The following is a 22,332-nucleotide window of genomic DNA, read 5'->3' on the forward strand; positions in this document are numbered from 1 at the left end:
AACCCAAAATTAAGAAATTTAGAAGAAAATGTGATTAAATAATTTTTTTTACTTTGGATTTGATAATGAATTCTTAAGTATGACACCCAAAATCACAAGCAATGAAAAATTGGTAAATTGGAAGTCATCTAAATTAAAAGCTTTTGCGCATTAAATGGCATTATCAAGAAATTGAAAGAACACCCTACCAACTACAAGAGCATATGTTTAAAGTCATATCTAATAAGGGTCTATGGTCTAGGAGCCATACAAATCTTACAATTTAACAAGTGATTGACAGGAAAGATCAACTGCACACTGGAAAAAGGACTTGAGAACATCCAAAGACACAAAATACTGAAAACTGTATACAAAGATACTTACCATAGGTCATTAAGGACCTCCAGGCCAGCCACTATGATCCAAAATCATGGCCCAGGTTACATAGTAAGACTATCTCACAAACAAAAATCAAATCCAGACATGAGCTCACAATGAGATAGCACTTCACATGCCCTAGAATGGCTACAAGCGAAAGCAAGGAGGGAGAGTAGGTGTTGGGGAAGAAACGGTGAATGGCTCACCCTGCGTTTTACTGGTGGGGACGCAGAAGGATGCAGCAGCTGTGGAAGGTTGGCAGTTGCTTAGGATGTTAAAGATAAAATTGCTCTAACTCAGCATTCCACTTTTAGTTAAATGCCCTCCAGAATTGAAAACAAGGATCTAAAACAGATGCCTATCCTCACATGCTCATAAGAAATGCAATCTACATAAGAAATGTAGTAGAAAGCTATTCATTCATAAAAAGGGAATGGAATTCTGACAGGCTACAACATGTAGAAACCACAAAAACAGTATCCTAATTCCATTAAGCCTGAAAGAAGGCCACAGACCGCATGTGCTACATGAAATCTCCTGAACAGGTAAATTTTTAGAAAAAGTATATTGGGTAATTATCAGGGGACTAGGAGGAAGACTGCTTAGTGGGTATGGGTCTTAACTAGGGTAATGAAGATACATTCATTAGAACTAGATATAGAGGGTGGTTGCATATCATTGTAATTCCATTAAGTACTGCTGAATATGCATTTAATATGATTAATTTATTATTAAGAAAATTTCAACCCAATTACAAATGCTTTGCCTGTGGGACCAGGAAGATGATCAATAGTGTCACTATTTCTCTCCAAACTCCTTTTGAAAATTAATAACTCAGATATGGTGATAGCATTTAATTATACTCTTAAAAAATGCATGATTAGAGAAACTTTAAATGTTTTAATGGAATGTCCATACTTTCTTACTGCATGCATTTTAGAACAAAATTATAATTTTATTTGTAATTAACAAAACCATGTCTTTTTAGGTATGTTTAAGTAAAACCATATAAAGCCCTGTATTTATCTTACTTCATCTACAATGTATGTACAATTTAAGTTTTTATTTCATAGCCTGCTAAAAAAAAAAGCTTTTTTTTCCCCCACACAGAGGCTTTTACTATACCTGAAGCTCACTATAGACCCCAGGCTTGCCTCGAACTTATAACAATCCTCCTGCATCAGCATACCAAGTACTAAGAGCTAAATGGGAGACATAAGCCATTATAGTGGTTTGAAGGATAGTGGCTCTCACAGGCTCATACCTTTGTATCCTTGGTCCCCAGTTGATGGGCTGTTTGGTAAGGATTAACAGGGTGTGGGCTTGTTGGAGGAAGTGTGTCACTAAGAGTGGACTGTGAGGTTTCAGAAGCTCATACAGAGCACGGAGTCCCGCCCTCTGCCTGCTGCCCATGGATCAAGATGTAAAGCTCTCGGCTACTACTCAGCGCCATGCCTGCCGGCTTTCTGCCATGATGGTCATGGACTCACCCTCTGAAATTGCATGCCAGCCTCCAATTTCTTTGTAAATTCCTTTCTTTTTAAATAACTGCCTTGTTCATGGTATCACTTAACACCAAGAGACCAGTAGTTAAAACCTAGCTTTTTTATTCCTTAGAATAAAAGGAAAACAATTCAAAGAAAAGTGTATTAGTCAATAAAAATTGCAGCATATGATTTTTCCTTTCTGAATAAAGGTCATAACATGAATCACAATAAGGACACATTTCACTGAAAATGAAATAAGTGTGGACTTGGTGTTTAATATCTTGCTTGGACAGTTTAAATGGAAAAATTTATAGCAAGTTCCCTTTAAATGTTACTTCTGCCCATATGTCCTCTAAGGATTGTCAAAGGCACGATGCTCTGAACCCATGGACCACAGAACATAGCCCTCTCATTATTCTTAGTCTACATACACAGACCTGTGCTGTTCTGTTTTCAGTACAAGATACTATTTATAGTTTAACTCATTTAAGCTTCTAATAACAAAAATTTGTGAGATAGAGAGAAACAATGTGTGCAAGTCAGTGGAAATGATTCCTAACTTCTTGATTTAGTTTGGACTCCTCAGTCCCATCCTGAGAAAGACAAGATTCAGCTCATTCATCTGTGAGTGAGTTGTGGAAGGCAGTGAGTGGGTGTAAGAGGCAGCACGGGACAAGATGCATGGTGAGTACAGGATCATGAATGAACAGTTTTTTTTCCCCAGTGGTTCGACTGCTCTGAGATGGTAAAATATACATCCCTCAGTTTTAACACAGAAGGGTAAAGAAGCAGGGATACAGGATCACCAGTTCTACATTATCCATTATCCATCTACTAACCACTACCATTATCACGGTTGAACACTGATTCCCAACTTTTCTCTCTTAGTGTGTGACAGATGAGTACACATCAGAAGCTAAACAACACCTCAGAGGTGACAAGAAGCCACGGGCAAGACTAGAGTTTCCTGAAGGGGACCTCAGTTGGCATCTGGTATGTGGGTGTTAGCTAACTAATGAGCACCCTTGGGAGCTATGCTGTGGAAGGAGGAGGAAGCACTGAACCGAAGGCAAAGTCAACTTTCCAAGACATAGTAGTACTCCATCATGACATAGACTGTGAACTACTCAGGAAACTGAAAGATATATTCTGGAACATCCTCATAAATTCAGTCAAAGTGATTGCCTATCCTTGCATTCACAATAACTTATAATCTGTGTGCATCTCACCTTGTCCGTAGCACCTGTTCAATAGTACAAGGTCTTAACATGTTAAAGGAGACAAAAAATAATTTTTTACATTTTCTAAATTGCCAGTGTTTGACTTAAATTGAAATGATGGAAGACAATTTGTGTTTAAAAAACATTAAATTTCAACAACACAAGTCCCTATAAACCCTTTCAATGAGCACAGAAGCACAGGTGAGTTTTACACACACACACACACACACACTTTTGTAGAGTTATAGACTCAGAGGTTGATATGAAAATATGCCCAGGATTGGTCATCATGATTCTTTTTTAGTTCAGATTCTTGTAACCCTCCTGCCACCTCCAAAGAGTCAGTAAGGCAGAGCAGGTCCACACTAAGTACCTACTGCAAACAATTCCCAATAACTCTTTCATCACATCACTGGTAGTCCTGAAATGCAGAGATAATGGAATGTTAGAAGGAATTCAATTTTATAGAGAAAGAAACAAAGAGAGGCTAATTCACACCAATTGTTTCTTCACAACTCACTGCTAATTTCAGCTCAAAGGAAAACACTTCAGAAACTAGATTTATTTTTACTTTAATCCTTCCAACAATATCACAAATGAGTGAACCAAATGGCCTGCTCCCTACATGAACAAGCCCCAAACAAGCAAGACAATGAACATGTTTTAAGAGTCTTAATTAAGCCTTTTTTTTTTTTGGCCATCCTTGTTTATTTTCCTTCTGTGAAAATCTGATGGTAGTTTCATCTGGGAGCATAGACTGACTCTGTTACTAAGAGTCAGTTATCTACAATTCATTGGTTCTTAGCAATGTTACATCATTCTAAGCATGTAATCACTGAAGCAGTGTTACATGGAACAAGCAATACTGTGAATGTTCTCTATTCAAACCACTCCACAGAAAATTTTGTCATGTATTTCTTTTAATTGATACTATCTCTAAAGATAGTGTATTCCCAAACATAGACTCAGATCCAAATTCTAATTCTGAACAAATATAAGCTAAGGAAATTTTTTAAGCTAAATGGTAACAATAACTTTCTAAAAGTATTCACGTGCATTAGTTTTTGATCCACCCAGTAATCCCATGTAGAAAGTAGATTAACTACTATAATCCCTTTTTATTAAAATAAGATATTTTGTGTAAGGCAGTTTTAAAGCATGTGGACATGATCACACAGGCCATAGATGGATTGGAGAAATTGAAAATGAAATTTTCTGAATTCAAACATTATTCTATCTCAAGTCTACTACTTCAGTGTTCTATTTAAAATGAGTTCTTAGTGTAGTTAACATCAAAGTAATAGTTTAGGTTCAAAACAACTATCATAGAACCCTTTACATAGCAACATGTAATAAGAGACATTGAGTGAAAAAATAAAGACACCACCTAGGCAGCATCTATGGGTCCATTCTAGAGCTTTATAGCCAAGTCGCTAGAGAAGCTGAATAGAGGTTGAATTTTTACTCCTTTAACAACAAAGGATAGCACCATTCCAGAAAAGACATTTTCTTCTCAAATACCATTTCTTAGCATAATCATGGTGTTGAAGTTTGATATATTTTTAATGAATGCTGCAAGCTAACTTTAGTCTATATAGATTTTCCTTTGCCTCATTTTCTTTACAGTTACACTCAAGTCAAAGAGGGCTTGGTTTCCACAGCTTACTGTTTACCCCATCCCCTAATGAAAGGATTTAAAGGAAACAAACTAAGAATTTTCATATAACATTTGTAAAACCTTAGCCCTTTAAGTCAGAGGAGCGGACAATAGCAGTATCAATGGGATCTTCAGGGGACAGAAAGGAAGACAGACAGGAAATAACCCTCATGCGTGTAAGGCCAACATGAAGAGTGAGGTGCCAGAACTCTGCCCTGTGAGGAGTCTCTCTGTAGAAGCACCCGCCATTGTCCACCATCAGCTCCCCTGTGTTCAGCCTTCTGAACACCAGCAAAAATATCTCCACTTTATACATTTCATGTTGATCCCATTTTCCTACAATTCCTTGGTTGTTAGTAAAGTTTTCAAAAGCACAGAAAACTCATATTCCTACTCCTTCTCAAATTCCAGTGGGATAATTTTTAAAAGACACTCAGATGACACTTTACAGGCTCACATCATAGTTCACAGTAGACAGAGAAGAAGCCCAATACGGAAGGTGAACAGATACGACATGCTTTTGGACATTGGTACATTGGTCCTCTTCATGAGACTTTGGAGAGAATGAAACTGTGTAGATGTGAACACATCCTAATCATCAAAAAGGAAAATAGCAACAACAACAAAAATGGGTGAATTGAAAACAATTTTAACTGTGGGACAAAGGCATTTGCAAGCAGCAAGTTGTAGAATCTCAAGACCCAAAATTAAAGGTTGAGAGACACAGCGTGTTTTAAGACAGCACTCTTGTAAAAAGTCACGGTACTGTAGACTACTTAAGGTGAGTCAATCTATTTAGCTTGAAGCTCCAGTACCTAGAATACAGTCAACGGTCAATAAATGTTTTCATAGCATCCAGTATACCAAAGAAGAAAAGCTAAATTTTGTGCACCCAGAAATAACATTCTATCCTCAAATTTGACTGGAGTTATAGATTTGAGGATTTGGAAGCATCTTTCAAAAACATTTTAGTGAATTAGGCAAAGTGTTATGAGCTAATATTTTAAATACCAGAAGTTTCTTTCTCTTGCTTTTCAGAAGTTTGTTTCTTATATGAGATGAAAGGTCAAAGCATCACAAAGTGCTAAGAAATTTAGTTCAAATACAGGAAGGAAATAAGGAGGGAGGAGCACACTTGATACTTGCTAGGAAAGAGAAAGTCAGTTTTCTCTAATGGAGTATCAATGGATAAATCAGTCCCACTCTAGGGCAGGTCCCATACTCAGGACTAGTTCGACAATACAAAATGCACTCCATCTTTTTATGTATGTATATATGTATGTATGTACGTTCGTATGTATGTATGTATGTATGTATTTAATCTTTTAATTTTCGAAATTATAATCACATCTCTCTCTTCCCGTTTCTCCCTCAAAGCCCTCCCTATAGCCTTTCCTCTTGTCCTTCAAATTCATGGCCTTTTTAAAGCTAACTGTTATTGCATGCATATATATTCCTAAATATAACCTGTTTAGTCCATATGATATTAATACATATATTTTCAGGCTTCGCTGGCATTGGATAACCAATTGGTTGTATGTGAGGTTTATTTTTTTAATATATTTTGTCATTTTGATTTTCTTTCTGTTTGTTTTGGGTTTCCGGGAATTGGAGGGTTGTTTTGGTTTTGATAGAGAAAGAAAGAGAGGGTAGACAAGAAGTTGGCTGGGTGGGGAGGTGATAAGGAGTTCAGAGAAATTACATGAGGGAAGTAAATACTATCAACATATTGTATTAAAATGTTTAAATAAAAAAGTATTAAACCTTTAACTACAAATAAGCAGTAATTAAGAAAAGACTATTGAGCTACAAACAATTGGAAATATAGTTTGCATTTGATAAATAGACTTTATTTGGTAAAAATATTTAACACTGTACATAAAATTATCTCCATTATTTTTAAATCTTTAAAACATAGGCAAAAAATCCCATTGAATGATATGAGGTCTCATGTGAAAGTTAGGCATCTTTAATAAACGAAATGGCTGGTATTTATGACATGCTTACTATATATTCTGCATACAATTTGAAGTACTTCATCTTCAAAAACATCTCATTTGACAGGTAAGGAAATTGGAATGTGAAGAAAATAATAACTTTCACAACATTCTAAAGATGTTCAAGGAAACACGGAATCAGAGTTTAAAAGGCGTTTTATCTAGACGTAGAAAAATCATCACATCTTATCAATTTATTCCTACTGAATTTATTGAAATAATTCATAGCACTATGGTAAGAAACTTATAGCAACTACTATCACGCATTTGTATAATAGACTCACACACTTAAATACTCCTAAATTGTACATTATAAAAATTAGAACCTAAGAAATAACACTGCACATATAATTTCAAAATAAAAATAATTTTGAAGATTTCAACTGAATATTAGAATAATGCAGTTGCTTAGAGACATGTTTCATCATGAGAATAATTTTCTTGCCTTAATATTTCAGGAGGGCAAACTATTATTTTTCTGGGGCATTCATTTATATATGTACCAAAGCTGCTTCAGAATGCAATATGGTTTCTTAAAACAAACTGACCCTAAAACTTCAATAAAATTTATCTCATAAGAATAATACCTAACATTCAACCACATCGTATCTTACCTAAGTTGTGTATGTGATTCAAGATGAACATTGTTAGCAGACCATGACTCAAAGGCTCAGAGGTTTGCAAAATGTCTATCTAGTAATAATGGAGTCACAAATTGCGTCTAGGACTTTTAGCTGAGAAATTAGAATGAGTGGTAGCAACTTTATTCATTTGTGAAACATCTTTTGAGTACAGTCTAACATTTAAATCCTTGGAGGGAAAGGAAGATAAAAACACAACGTTGTCAGAGATCTGCAATGGCTTTTACCAGCTGTTGACTCCATCCCCAACAGTGGACTTTCTCCTTACCACTGCTCATTTCTCTCATTGTTTGTGTAATATTGGCAAAAACAGGCCCTTTTCTCTAACAGTGAAATGCCTAAAATCTACCAAAAATATATTAACTTGAATTATTATGCTAACAATAGGAGATCCAGACCATAGTACTACATCTGAGCCAAATATGAAAATGTCGTGAAGTAATTCACTTCATTGAATTCTGTTACATAATTTTCACCTGTCACAATGTATGTATCTCTACAGTCCCCACAAAGAACAGTCTACTGGAGGAGGTCTAGCACCTCCAGGTCCTTAGGTATGCTCTCTAGGTTCCTACAGTGTTCCATAGTCACGCTCCTTCACACACACTCCCCCTGAATATTTGAACTATCTCACAGAGAAGGCATCATTACTCTTTCTTTTCCTAAGGAGACACTAATATTAAGGATTAAAACAATGTGCTATTGGTCTCAGATCTAGGAGAAGAAGATGCTTCTTCTTCTCCAATCCCCAAAGGATTGTACTCCAGAGAATACATTTCTTAGTTTATAAAAACAAACAAACAAACAACAAACAAACAAAAAACTCCAAAAAGCAAGAACAAGTTGTTTTCTGTGGTTTAGAAACATGAAATTAAGGATATAGCCTACGTTCCAGGGTCAAAAACAAATGAAGAAAATATATTAGCAGCAGAGTTCAAGGCAGGAGACCCAGTGTCTAAGATAGAGGTGGAACAGGAGGTGTGGTAAATGTATATATGCAAGGCACCATGGACATGGGATTCTACTAAAAATTATAACTTTTTAGCTATAGGAGGAATCCTAGGGATTGAACCAGGGCTTCATGTGTCAGGCAGGCTGTACCACTGCACAGCCCACAGTCCTCACTGACTTCATTGCTATTGTCTTCTCTCTGTTTTATTATCATTTTGCAATCTAGTTCCTAGAAGGTAGCTGGATCCCTGCAGCAATATGACACTGCTCCTAGGGGGCTGAGGGGCAAAGAAAGGAAGGAGAACTGGTATAGGAATGATTGTGTGCTTGTGGTAGAATTTCCGGGCTGAAGAAGGATTGAAAATAATTGAGTCTAGAAGAGTCTTTGTTAATCTCAAAGGTGTGAGGAGAAAGACTATCATCCCAAATCATTACTTGTATGCATGGGCTGCCTGCCCCTAAGTGTGGGTTTTAACAGATCAGCATTGGATGTGATGAAGAGAAGGTTTTATAGCTCAGTGGTAGGGAGTTTCTAAATGGGGAATTTGGTGGGCAAAACAGACCAGGTTACAAGAGCAGAACATAAGCATAGTCAGTTAGTTATAATGACCTCCTGAAACAAAGACATGATTGTGAGATGGTCGTAATATGGTAGTCATAACCTTTTGAAACAAAGGTAGGGTTGCAAGATGGTTCTAATAACTTTTAGAAACAAAGCCATGGTTACCATTTCCTGGAACAGTTAACACAAAACCATTTGTAGTTAAGGTTACAGATGGAGCATAGCCCAGTCTTTCAGAAACATTTTTATTTAATTTATGATTATTAAATCAGAAATAAGAAAGAGCCTCATTTGTCTTTGCTATAAGATTTAAACCTCAAATGGAAGCAAGCTGGGTCTAGTAAGTGTGGCTGAAACACATGATTTGCCCAGATGTTAGTGTACAGAGTAGGCCTCAGTACAAAATGGGTTCTGTTGTTCAGAGTCAGACTAAAAGGAAGCTAAAGTCCATAACATGTCTTACTACACTGAGGAATGCTGAAGGTCAGAATTCTGAGGCAGCTTAAAGAAATGGGAAGTAGAAAAAGAGAGGTGCCTGACCTCTGACAAATTGAACTATGTTTATTGGCATGCACAAGGAGGGGTGGTTGGTTGAGACTGCCTGTAGAAAGAGGTGGCTACAATGCTTTATAGGAGTAGAAATGACTGTAACACGTATCTTACATTTCCTCCCATACTCCTTGGCTTCCAGAGTTTCATGCCCAAGGTGAGATTGGTTGTCTCAGCAGATAACATATCAAGGCTGAGCAAGACAATTCGTAATCTTGTGGGAATACTATTTTACAAATGAGGCACTCTGTCACTGAGAAGGGATAATGACAGACTGACGTGGAGAACCAGTGCCTAAGGACGAGAAGGATGTTCACTGTTCCCAGTGGCCATCAGACACAATGGCAGTACACTGAGACACACACAGGGATGCACAATCAACGGAAATTAATAACAGTGGAGCAGTCTGTATAACAACCCTATGGTCCTTCAAATTTACATAAAGATCATTCAGAAATTTGAAGATACTAAATGTATTGTTCAGTAGGCACTGTGTTAAGAGAAGATGCAGCGTCAGAGGAGCACCGGTGAAAACAGCCTGTATATCAATGATGCAGACCCCAAAGGGACAGCCCCTCATCTCTCTATGTGCGACTGACGTGTGCAGCCTTACAAAGGGATCAGGAGAAAAGTTTTCTTAGAGGAGACTGTGAGGAAGGCCTAATTCCTCCTCAGTAAAGATTGCAATGGGGGCTTTGCTTTGGCAGTTGTACGTTAACATCAAGCTTCCTGTCTCTCCTGCTCCATGCTCTTTCATGCTCCCCAAAATGTCCCTCCAGAGCCCACAGATGAACCAGAGAAAGGGCACATTTCAAATCTTAAGAAAAAGCTGTTATTCATAGTCTTGTTAATCAACAGATGTTAGCATTCATTAGTACCTTGCTATTCTTTTATAGTTGGGAATAATTGGTCTTCATAAGTGCCATAGTGTGTGTCTATGGAATTCATAGCCTTAGTTTGATGGAAGAAGTAAATGCTGCTGTGTTAATTCAGCAAGCATATGGGTCTTTACAAGGTCCTGTGTGATGGCGCCATCTTACATCACGTTCGCTGAGGATTGAAACATGAGAGCTCTATCAAGTAAGCTTTTAAAACAGATATTTAAGACATGGGAATAAATATTTGCCTTTCATTAAAAGAATGAGAGCATGAAGCATTATATGGCTCCTGTATATGAGTCACTCTGCTAGACAACACGTGTCACTATATGCTCAGTAACATAAGCCCTGTTTTTTAAAATAAGGAAATGAGTTTAAGAAAGGTTAACCAGCTCACATTCCCAGTAGGTCACAGATAACTGAATGCAGAAGCAAAGGTTGTGACCCAGGTTTACCTAACGCCACACTATTTCTGCAACACTGCATCACCTGTGACATACACGCTGGGCCTTGAGTCTCTGACTCTACTTATGCTAGCTATATAAATTTCAGACAAACATTTACACATTGGCCAAATATTTCTTTAGCTTCATAGACATCTATCCAGTCTCTAGTATTTTATCATAAAGTGAAACCAGATGATTTCTTTAGTGCATTTTACATTTTAGCAGGCCTGCTCAAACTGCCACCTCCTCCAACACTCTAAAAAATACATCAAGTCACAACATTTACCCTTCTGACATTTAATGCAGGAATATTCAAAACTACATGCTATCTATCTATCTATCTAACTATCTATCTATCTAGTATTAATCATCTATCTATCTACCTATCAATTATCTATCATCTATCTACATATCATCTATCGATCTATCAATCTATCATCTATCAATCATCTATCATCTATCAATCATCTATCATCTATCTACCTATCTATCTGTCAATCATCTACCTACCTACCTATCAATTATCTATCATCTATCTACATATCATCTATCTACCTATCACCTATCTATCTATTTATCTATCTATCATCTATCTATCTATCTATCTATCTATCTATCTATCAATCTATCTACTATCTACATACACACAGCATGATTGTGATGAATGCAGTTAAGAATTTTACCACTCAGTGTCTAGTTCTGCAAGCCAGCATTAGCAATGAAACTACTTTTTGAAATCTGTCATTGTTAATGACAAGGTTAAATGTTAATGCCATTAAGGAGTTTTAGTTTCAAAATCTTAAAATCTAGCTCCAATATTCTGTAGCTTGACACAAAAATAATAGATTCTATATCCACAGTTGACTCACCATGCAATGTCATCAGTAGATCAGTGTGAAAGAAATTCACCTGCTTTTATTGTAACTGTCAGTCATTGAGATCATGCTAGCTTTTCTGTACTTAAACCATCTTTATGGTATTCCTAGTTCTGTTTTTTTCCAAATAGATGATATAATAATAATCACAGAAACAACATACAAATATTCAGATGCCAAAAGTCTGGCATAGGACTCTGAGACCATGCTTGACCTGAAAACCCAAGATGACTTTTATTTATCTACTCCTAGTGTTTAGAGGTCCCAGGTGTCATATAATCTGGATATTTTCCCACTTATTTTTTAATTGCAAAAATAAACAAAGAAATATTTTGTGAGAATCTGCTCAAATGATAAGAAAACTCAACAACACAGTAAAGAAGAGAACTCCTTCCACAAAATATACTTACAGATCTGCCCATGGGAGTCTGTTTGTCATGTCAGCAATGGACTGCAGAAGTAGCATAGATGTACTCATCAGCAGAGAGGGTAACAAACAGGCATAAGTTGCTCATACCTTGGTGCTGAAGCTGCTGGAGAATGCTTAACCCATATAGAAAGGATCTTCTCATTTCTAATCAAGAAAATCTTCACAGGCATGCCAGAAGAAAACATAATCTAGACAATTCCTGACAGAAATCTCCAGATATTTCTCTCCTAGGTGATTCTAGGTCTCTAGATTTTAGGTTGACATCAGTATTAATCATCACAGGAGTTATATTGGGAATTTTATCACAATTCTTCACAATCATGTTCATGTTTTTAGTATTTTTATTTCAATTTATGAACCTTCTCTGCCTGACAAAAGTAATTCTTACCCCTCCTCAAAGACTCTTCTCTTTACAGAAAATAGAGACCACAGAAAACCATAACTTGCCAAAATACAGAGAAAAATTGATTGTAGGGTGCCTAGCCCCAATGCATCCACTATATGTATATAATTTAAGGGCTGACTAGTTGGTATGAATACCTAATTAAGGGTCTCATTCCCAGAGAGGACTAATTCTCCTTTTCACAGTTCTTGGTTGCCATTCTTTGTCTAGGGGTAGAGTCCATGAAACTTCCTTCTTCAGTATTACCTGGGAAAGACACTATGAATATAGCAGAACATGGTTAGGAGTCATTTTATTGCTGAGTTCCTTTAACACAACAGTAATATTTAGATTTCCCCTATATCTATAACCTATCTTGTCTCAGGTTATTAGCCACCTAAGCTGTGTCAGGCATGGGCTCTATCTCACAAAGTGGGCTTTCAGTCCAGTCAGATAGTGCTTGGTTGTTACTAAACTCTTGTGCCACTATTGTATTGGTCTATTAGGTAGACCAGTTACCACTATATATCAAAGGTTTTATAACTGTGTTGATGCTTAGATATCTCTTCTGGTAGTGTTCAGAGAACCCTGAAGACTAGTCTGCAGGTGTGAGAGCTCAGTTTCTCCCTGTTGATTGGGATGTGTTGCTTTCAGCTAAAGGGTCTTACCATCAGTTTGTGGAGAGCAACAATAGCTTTATTAATGGCTTTGGTTGTTTGTATATTTTCACAGAGCCCACGCTGGCCAACAACTCAATGAAATGTAACTCATTACTGCCACTGTATGTTGTCACTTGGTGGTGGGATGGAGTCTAGTTGGGGCTTTGTCTCTCCTGTTATTTGGTTATGCTATTTAGATTTCTTTTTTATTTGTAGATATGCTAAGAAACTCTATTGTAGTAGGTTTCCAAATGACTTCTCAAATAACCCTTAGTGTGAGCTGTTCCTCCCTGTATTCCTCCCTTGCTTCTTTTTTCCTCTTCCTCTCTGTTTAATCTTTTCCCACTTTGTCTCTCCATAACTATGCATCCAATTTCCCCAAATTTGAAGTTTCTTTATTCTCGATAGTTCCTTATTCTATACCTAATTTTTGTGTTATGGATTTCTGCATGCCTGTCAAAGGCATAAAAGCTCCATCCACAGTTAAGCAAAGGCAGATCATATTTGTCTTTCTGGGTCTGAGATAACTCAGCCAGGATGATTCTTTTCTTAGTTGAATCCATTTACTTGTAAATGTTTTGATTTCATTTTTTTAACAGCTGGGTAATACTCCATTGTGCAAATGTACAACATTTTCATTATGCACTCATATGTTGATAAAATATGAACAGGTTGTTTCCAATTTCTAGCTATTATGAATAGAGCAGCAATGGACATGGTTAACCAACTGTCTCTATAGCTGTAAGGAGAGTCCTTTGGTTATATGCTGAACAGTGGTATATTTGTGTCTTCAGGTAGATAAATTCTTACCTTCCTGAGGAACTACCACAGTGATTTCCATAGTATAAGTGTGTGCTCCCACGATAGATGAGTGCTTGCCCTACAACCCCTTCCTTGTTAGCATAAGCTGTCACTCATTTGATTGATCTTAGATATTCTGATGGATGTAAGATTTACATTTCTGGCATGATTGAGTATGTCAATCACTAATAAAAGTTTCTCATCCACTTGTATTTCATCTTTCGAGAACTCCCTATTTAGTTCTGTATCTCATTTTTTAAGTAGGTTATTTCGTTTTTTAATGGGCAAGTTTTTTTTTTTAGATTTTTAATATGTATCTTAGATTTGAGCCCTCTATCTGATGTGCACTTAGTAAAAATATTTTTCATTCTGTAGCTTGCCAATTTTTCTGAATGATAGTGTCCTTTGCCATACAGAAAGCTGAGAAATTTTAAGTAATAATTACTATTCTATATAGAGTGCATATTTTTGCCAGATCTTTGAAACTCACTTTTCTTTATTGTCAGGGAATATGTGCAGAACTGCTGTCACTGAGGTTTGTGAGGTTGAGGATATATACACATCCCAGTCATGGTTGGGCATTTGGAAAGATAATCAAGTGTGTAGCTTGTGGCTAGTCTGATTAGAATCCTCTTTGCCATAGCAGGCCTGTTTATAGTAGCCAGAAGCTGGAAAAAACCCAGGTGTCCCTCAGTGGAGGAATGGATACAGAAAATGTGGTATATATACACAATGGAGTACTATTCAGCCCTTAGAAACAATGAATTCATGAAATTCTTAGACAAAAGGATGGAGCTGGAGAACATCATCCTAAGTGAGGTGACCCAGTCGCACAAGAACACTCATGGTATGCACTCACTGATAAGCTGATATTAGCCTAGAAGCTTGGAATACCCAAGACACAATGCACATATTAAATGATGTCCAAGAAGAAGGAATTAGTGGCCCCTGGTTCTGGAAAGCCTCAGTGTAGCAGTGTAGGGAATACCAGAACAGGGAAGTGGGAAGGGGTAGATGGGGGAACAGGGGGAGGGATTTATGGGACTTTCAGAGAGGGGGGATCAAGGAATGGGGACATCATTTGAAATGTAAATAAAGAATATATCAAATAAAAAAAGAGTGAGTTGCATGGCATATAGCCTGCAATATTATTCTTTTACAAAAAAAGCATTAACACCTTGAAATGTCTAGATTTTTGAAACATTCTTAGTACAAAGAGCTTCTTCTTTCCTTCTTTCTAGCTTATTATATTTGTTTTCTAATCCTCCTCACCAGACCATCACACATGCTGTTTCCAGTGCAGTACCTTTCCTCTATTTGCACATCCATCTAAGGAAAGTGGTCCATCTATCTCTGTGACAACTACACAGGAGATTGCTCCTGTACAGTTCCCATTCTTTTTAGAAGTAAAGGAGTGTGTGTGCACACACTGATGATGCCTGCTCATGTGGATCACGAGTACTCTCTTTAAGGTATTTTATCACAGCTTTTGGAAAAGGAATACATTACTGTCAAAGTTTTTCAAATTGTTGAAAGGGAATGCAAATGTGGCCTAGTTTGAAATAAAAAGAAAATTATGTAAAAAAGCTATTTTTCTATGCTATACAAGGATCCTTTATATTAAGTGGTTGTTTTTTTATGCTAGGTGTACTACAAACTCATGAATCAGAGAATCTGAAAGTCACGTGGAGTCTGTGATGCAGAGTTGGGATACTTGATGAAATACTGAACAGTAAAAGAAGACCCTGCTTTGATGTTAGTGTTAAGCATTGCTTTAATGAGTTAATGGCTATGACAGTTATTAGGTCAATATTTTTCAAAGTAATGAATATTCATTTATGCCAGATATCAGAATTTTTAGGTACTATTAAAATTATTCTTTTTATCTTCTCAAAGTGAGCTGCAAATAATTTTGGAAAGAAATTTAAAAGTGAGAGACTTCTCATTAACACAAATTAACTTGAGTTACGACTTTGTAAAAACTATCTATCTGGCCACATCATCAGCAACTCCTCAAGGAGAAAAAGGCTCCTGGCCCCTCATTTAGTAGTTTATTAATACTAGTTATAAAACTTATTCCATTCCAATTGGCACTGACAGTTTGCCCTTTTAAAGTCAATACTGTCGGGACCACATCCTTTCATTTTACAATCTCCCATCAGTACCACCTCACACAGCGCTTGCCATGCTCTGGCCACTTAATACCTGTTTGTTAGTTATACTGAATGTATTGATTTGGAAATTGGAATGATATTGTTTGTATATTAATGTATCAGGAAATTATATAATTGAAGCATAGAAGGAAGACCCTAAGAAGTCAAGATATTATCTATGGTTAACTCTCCTTTAAAGCCAGAAGATCTCAAACCCAAGTGCTCTAATTCCTAGTGAGATACTCTTTTCCTTGAGCAAAGCTGTTGTGGCTTCTTGGCTGTCATGCCACAGTGCTTGGAACTCAACCCTGACTGTCAGACAAGTCTCATACCTGGCAGGAGAGCAGCCCCCCCCCCCAACCCTCCAATCAGTAGTTTTTCTTGTTATTGTTTTGTTTTTCTATTTTTGAAGAAAGTTCTATTGACATACAAATCTAAGAATTGCTAATTGAATTTGACATTTAAAAAATGTTAAGTTGGGGACACTTAAAATAATTGCAATGCTTTTCTATTGACTGTGGCATTTTTTTCAGAGTACTTGGTATAAATTCTTTTGATTTTTTCTGTTTGTTCTCTCCCACAAAAATTACTTTTGGGCAATTTGAATTTTATAGACAATATGTTTTCAATAAGTTTCATTCCTAGGAGAAAAAAAATAAGGATAGTCATGTTAGTGTCAATATTACAGCAACAAGATTAAATGAAGAAGGGTTAGAAAGAGTCTATAGTTGCTCCTATTTAATCTTCTTAGGTCTATTATGGAGAATGTTTCACAGCTGCATGAGATTAAGAGCATTTAGTTTTTAAAATATCTGTTCATGTATGTATCTGTATGTATGTATGTATGTATATGCATGTGTGTGCAGGTGCCCAAAGGTCAGAAGAAGGTGTTAGATCTCCTGATGATGGAGTTACAAGGAGTTTTTGAGATGCCTGATATGGGTGCTATGGTCTGAACTCTCCTTCTACAGAAGAGCAGCAAAGGTACCTAATCACCAGGCCATCAGTCCAACCCCACGATTGGGAATTAAATTTCCTTGTATTTATGTAAAACATAATAATACAAAAGGTATCTAGTACCTGGAATCAGATAGAGGACTGAATAAATCAGGGCTGAATATGAGCTGATCATCCCTGCCCTCAGTTTCCTTGGAAACCAATTCCATGCCTCACACAAGCAAGTGCACACCTTGCATACAAGCTTGTGAGTCCCACAGTTTGAGATTTTAATCTTACCCCAATGTTTTCTCTTTCCTCACTCATGGAACTTGGATATGCGTACTTTGAAAGACTGAATTTAGGTCACATTTTCACCTTGACATATTTAGAGTAACAGAGTTATAGATATTGTATTATTGTTCATTCTAATCAGCTGTTACAGGAAACACATGGCACATTCTAACAAGTCGTTGAGAAAAATTTATAAGAATAGCATGGTTGGTGTGCTCCCTTGAGGGCTTCCTTCTCAGCTCACTATATTCCTATTTTCTCAGCAGCAATTCTCCTATCTCCTCCCCTCATTTGATCAATACCCCAAGAGCCAGCTAAACCTCACTTTCATGTCCTGTTCTTTCTCCCTTTTCTACATACCTTCTATGCTTACCTACTTACTCTTGCTGCTTCAGCTATCACATTTATGCCAACTAATTCACTACGATTGCAAATATTTGTTAAGTTTTAATCTTTGTGCGAGAAACCATGTTGCCTTGTGGTCTTTAATACCTGCAATATTAACCAGTCTTAATTTATTATGATTAATTTTAATTTTATTATTTTTATTGCTTTTATATTTTTTTAATTCCAGGCATTACCATCCTCCCGGCCCACCTTTCCACAGTTCCTCATCCCATTTCTCCTCCATTGTCTCCAAGAAGATGCCCCCACTTCCCCACCCCAGCCTATCTCCGCCAGGCCTCCCCACTCCCTGGAGCCTGAAGTCTATCAAGGCTTAGGCATGTCTTATTTCACTGAGGCCAGACTGGACAGTCCTCTGTTAAATACGTGTTGGGGGCCTCAAATCGGCTGTGGGGACTCAGTGTCTGGGATATCTCAGGGGTCTGTATTAGTTGAGACTGCTGGTCTTCCTGTGGGGTAGCCCTCCTCCTCAGCTTCTTCCAGCCTTTCCCTAATTCAACCATAGGGAACCATGACTTCAATTCATTGGTTGGGCATAGGTATCTGCCTCTGTGTCAGTGAGCTGCTTGTTGTGGCTCTCAGAGAATAGCCATGCTAGGCTCCTGTCTGTAAGCATACCATAGCATCAGGAATAGTGTCAGGCCTTTAGAGCCTCCCCTTGAGATGGATCCCAAGTTGGGCCAGTCACTGGACCTTTTGCCCCCTCAGTCTCTGCTCCATTTTTCTCCCTGCAGTTCTTTTAAATAGGAACAATTCTGAGAAAGAGTTTTTGACTGTGGGATGGCAACCCCATCCCTCCACTTGATGCTCTATCTTTCTTCTAGAGGTGGACTCTATAGTTTCCTCTCCTCATTGTTGGGCATTTCATCTAATGTCTCTCCCTTTGAGTCCTGAGAGTCTCTCACATTCCAAGTCTTTGGTACATTCTACAGAGTGACTCTCACCTCCCACCACCAAGGTTGCATATTTCCATTCATTCTCCAGGCCCTAAGGGCTTTTCTCCTGTTCCCCCAATACCTGATCATGTTCCCCCTTTCCCCTCCCTCTTCCCTCACGTATGAGCTCCACCCTCTCTATCTATCTCCCTTCCTTTTGTCTGATGATCAGCATGTACAACCCTCAGGTACTTCTCCATTGCTACCTATGTCTGCATGTTGCCTTGCTCCCCACCATATTGGTAATAGACTAAACCTCTGAACTTGAATTAATTGAGCCTAATTGTTTTGTGCCAGACTCTTTGCTGGGTATCAAGGAGCTTAAGCTAATTAACTATGCAAAATTCTCCAAGCCATCCAGGACTCTGTAGAGAGACTTTTAAGGCTCTACCTCAACCTCACTCTGGAAATAAGAAAAAGAAAACAAACAAACGTAAAAAACCAAAACAATAGCAAAAATGCACAGCATGAAAGAAGAAGATCAAGGTACCATTATGAATTAGATGAGAGAACAGAAACAAAGGAAAATGGTGTCGCAGATGACTAGATGCTCCCAAGCCTGGCTGAATCCTCCAAAAAATAATAGAGAGAGGGACGTTAACTGTAGACACCAAAGAAGGACTCAGTAGACTTTCAGATGAATTCTCCACATCTCGTAAGTCAAGAAGAAAAGACTTACCAAACGCAGATGCTGCTAAGTATGAAAAAGTCAAACCAAATATTATCCTTAGAAATTTCTACTCATAAACCAAGTGATAGAGTGACTAGGGGAGACTCTAGAATGTAAACAAAAGGAAGGAGCCTTCTCCAGTTTCATTGTTGCTGGGGAGGCTATAAACCTGGAAGGCTGTAAGGAAGTATATCTCTTTCCTATTCATGCTAAAAACCTTTGGTTCTGTATATGAAGAAAATGATTTAATTGTTCAAGCCCAGAGAGGAATTGGAAAGACATTCTCTTTGTCATACCTGTGAATGAGAGGCTCCAAAGAACTCAAGAAGTGATTTAAAAGAGGTGCCTACCAAGGTTACTTGTTTTGTCTCCAACAAGGGAACTGGGAAACCAAGCAGCCAAGATTTTAAAGATGGAACTAGAAAACTCGGGGTGATGTGGTTTTATGATGGGACATCATACCAATGCAAAATTACTCATATTCAGAATGATGTTGGCATTCTGGTTGGGACCTTAAGATGTATCAAAGACCATCAGCAAAGCCACTGTTTAGGTTTTTCAAAGCTGTGCCATGTTGTGCTTGATGAAGTGGACCAAATTTTAGAGCTAGGTTTTGCTGAACAAATTGAAGACGCTATTCATGAATCCTACAAAACTGATTCAGAAAACAATATGCAGACCTTACTGTTTCCTGTAATTGCCCACAGTGGGTATACAACGTTGCAAAAACAAACAAACAAACAAACCATTAAAATACAGATAGAAACAAGTTGGAAAAATGACTCAAGAAGCTGTAATAATCTATGGAACATTTGGATATTCAGTGCTATTGGCCTCAGAGATGAGCAGTTATTTCAGATGTTCTTCAAGTCTACAGAGAAATTATATTCTGTGTGACCAAGAAAAAAAGTGTTACAGAAATAGCCATGATTCCACACATAAGGCAGGGGACATTGTTCAGTCACAAAAAATGACCTTGAAAGGCTCCAGTGACTATATCAATCACTCGGATATACAGGTAGATCTGGCTGGACAGGAATTTGTGTATGCTTTTATAAACCAAGAAAAAGAATTCAACTGAGCTATGTGGAACAGCGAATAGAAATTACTTTTAAACATGGAGGTGTTCCTTCTACAATGGTTCTAGTTAAATCTAGGACATTCAGTTCTCTGGCTTCTGTTTCTTATTCTGCTGTTGATTGTTTTTCTGATCATCAATTCAAAGATGGATAGAAGAGAAAGGACCAGTAGATGCATGGGTTGCAGCGTTAGCTCACATTTCTGCTTCATTGAGATTTACAGCACAAAAGTTGATTGACTCTGAAAAAGGGGTTGTGACCATGACTCTGGAATGCCCACAAGAAATACAGGATGTCAGCTTTGTTTTAATAGAACTTAACCAAAAGCTAAGGAATAATGTTGTGTCTCAAATAAATAGACTGTTCCTTCTAAAAGAAAATATGGCTGCTTATTTTGATGTTCCTACAACTGAGTCAAAAAGATTACAGGCCGACTGGCCTGATTCAAACTGGATATTCTCAGGGCCAGCTATACTACCTGAAATTTATAAATAACATGATGAAAACATAGATTGCAGTCCCAGACAGAGAGGAGAGTGGTCAGGCAGCAGATTAGACTACTTAGGCCAGTCTGGTGGTTTATCTGGTGGTTGATGAGGTAGACAGAGTCAACAGGAATGTCAGGAAGTTGTCAAGATGATCTAAGACCAACTTGAAACAGAAACTAATCAAGAAGTGAGAGCCATAAATGGAGTTTTAACTGAGCATTTAAGAGTTAATCTTTCAGTATGACCTTACCTATTTATGTCTAATCTTGTACTGTCCTCCAAAATTTAGATGATTGTAGTTGAAATATGTATCTGTAATTTTCAAGGAACTTGATCATATTTTTTAAGTATTTTGCTAGAATAGATACAAACAAATCTACTTGTCATTGAATGTTTAAAAAAGACCCTTAACAAAACCAATCAACCACCAACAAGCAAACAAACAAAAACCCAGCCAAATATCTCTTATTTTCTAACTGATGCTGTCAGCCTACTCATGACCTGTCTACCCATCCCCACATGGGTGGCTACTGTTGTGACACTTTTTTTGCCTTTGTATTTCCTTCAGCTCGCAGAACCCTCCCAAGAGCATTGTTCCCTCAGTCATGAGCTTCATCTGCAGCTGATGAGCCGCTTTTTCATCATGCCCATTTCCCAGGACTATCTTTCTCAAAGGCTCGTTCCCTAGAATCCCTTTCTCCCTCCCATGTCATCTCACTTAAATTCTAGAGTCTGGTACCTAAACCCGTCATCAGCACTGTCCTGACTCCCTAAATTTTCTAAGCAAAATATCTCATTACTCTTCAGTATAGCCCTGCTTTCTCTAACTCTAATAAGCCATCCCTCCTACACACCTCTCAATCACCCTCTTTATGGGCTGTTTTTCCATAACCTCATATTTTCTTTGTTCTTTTCTTTCACGCATGCTTATTACTGGCCATGTTTCTTACTTCTATCTTTGGCCATATAATGACTGCAGCAGGGGTATCTGTTCTGAGATGACAAAGTTTCCTCTACTTCTCAAGTGCCCTAGTTGCAGATCTTTGAGGATGTTTGTGCACAAGTATTCAAAGTTGACTGCTCTATATTGCTTGCAATACCATATCCCTAACCAAATAAGCAGTGAATATAAATGTAAACAGGTTGAGTATAACTCCAAGTGAATGAATAAACATATGTAGTCACCAAATGGATCTTAACATTTGCTGCATGCTGTGGGCTAGGCCAGCATCTAGAAATAAAAAATATTTTAATTTTTTCCTCAAAAATATGTTCAGTTAAAATTATCCTATCAAATTTATTTTCTTATCCCTAGGCCAATACTATAATATTTAGAGTTTGATTATCTTTGTGTCTCTTAAATATTGATGCTTTTTATCTAGGACACATCATGCATTTCTGTTAGAATTTACTGACTTAACCAACGCTTACTGGGGATATTCTAGGAGCCATAGGAGTTCCAAATGAGAGGACTGTATCC

The 22,332-nt window shown here is 37.5% G+C and overlaps 1 pseudogene; it reads left to right on the forward strand.

Annotated features, from left to right (window-relative positions):
- The first annotated feature begins 554 nt into the window (after positions 1–554).
- LOC127677859 (ATP-dependent RNA helicase DDX50-like) lies at positions 555–20,366 on the forward strand (annotated as a pseudogene).
- Positions 20,367–22,332: the final 1,966 nt, after the last annotated feature.

This window comes from Apodemus sylvaticus, chromosome 2, assembly GCF_947179515.1.
Source record: "Apodemus sylvaticus chromosome 2, mApoSyl1.1, whole genome shotgun sequence".
Classification (NCBI taxonomy): domain Eukaryota; kingdom Metazoa; phylum Chordata; class Mammalia; order Rodentia; family Muridae; genus Apodemus; species Apodemus sylvaticus.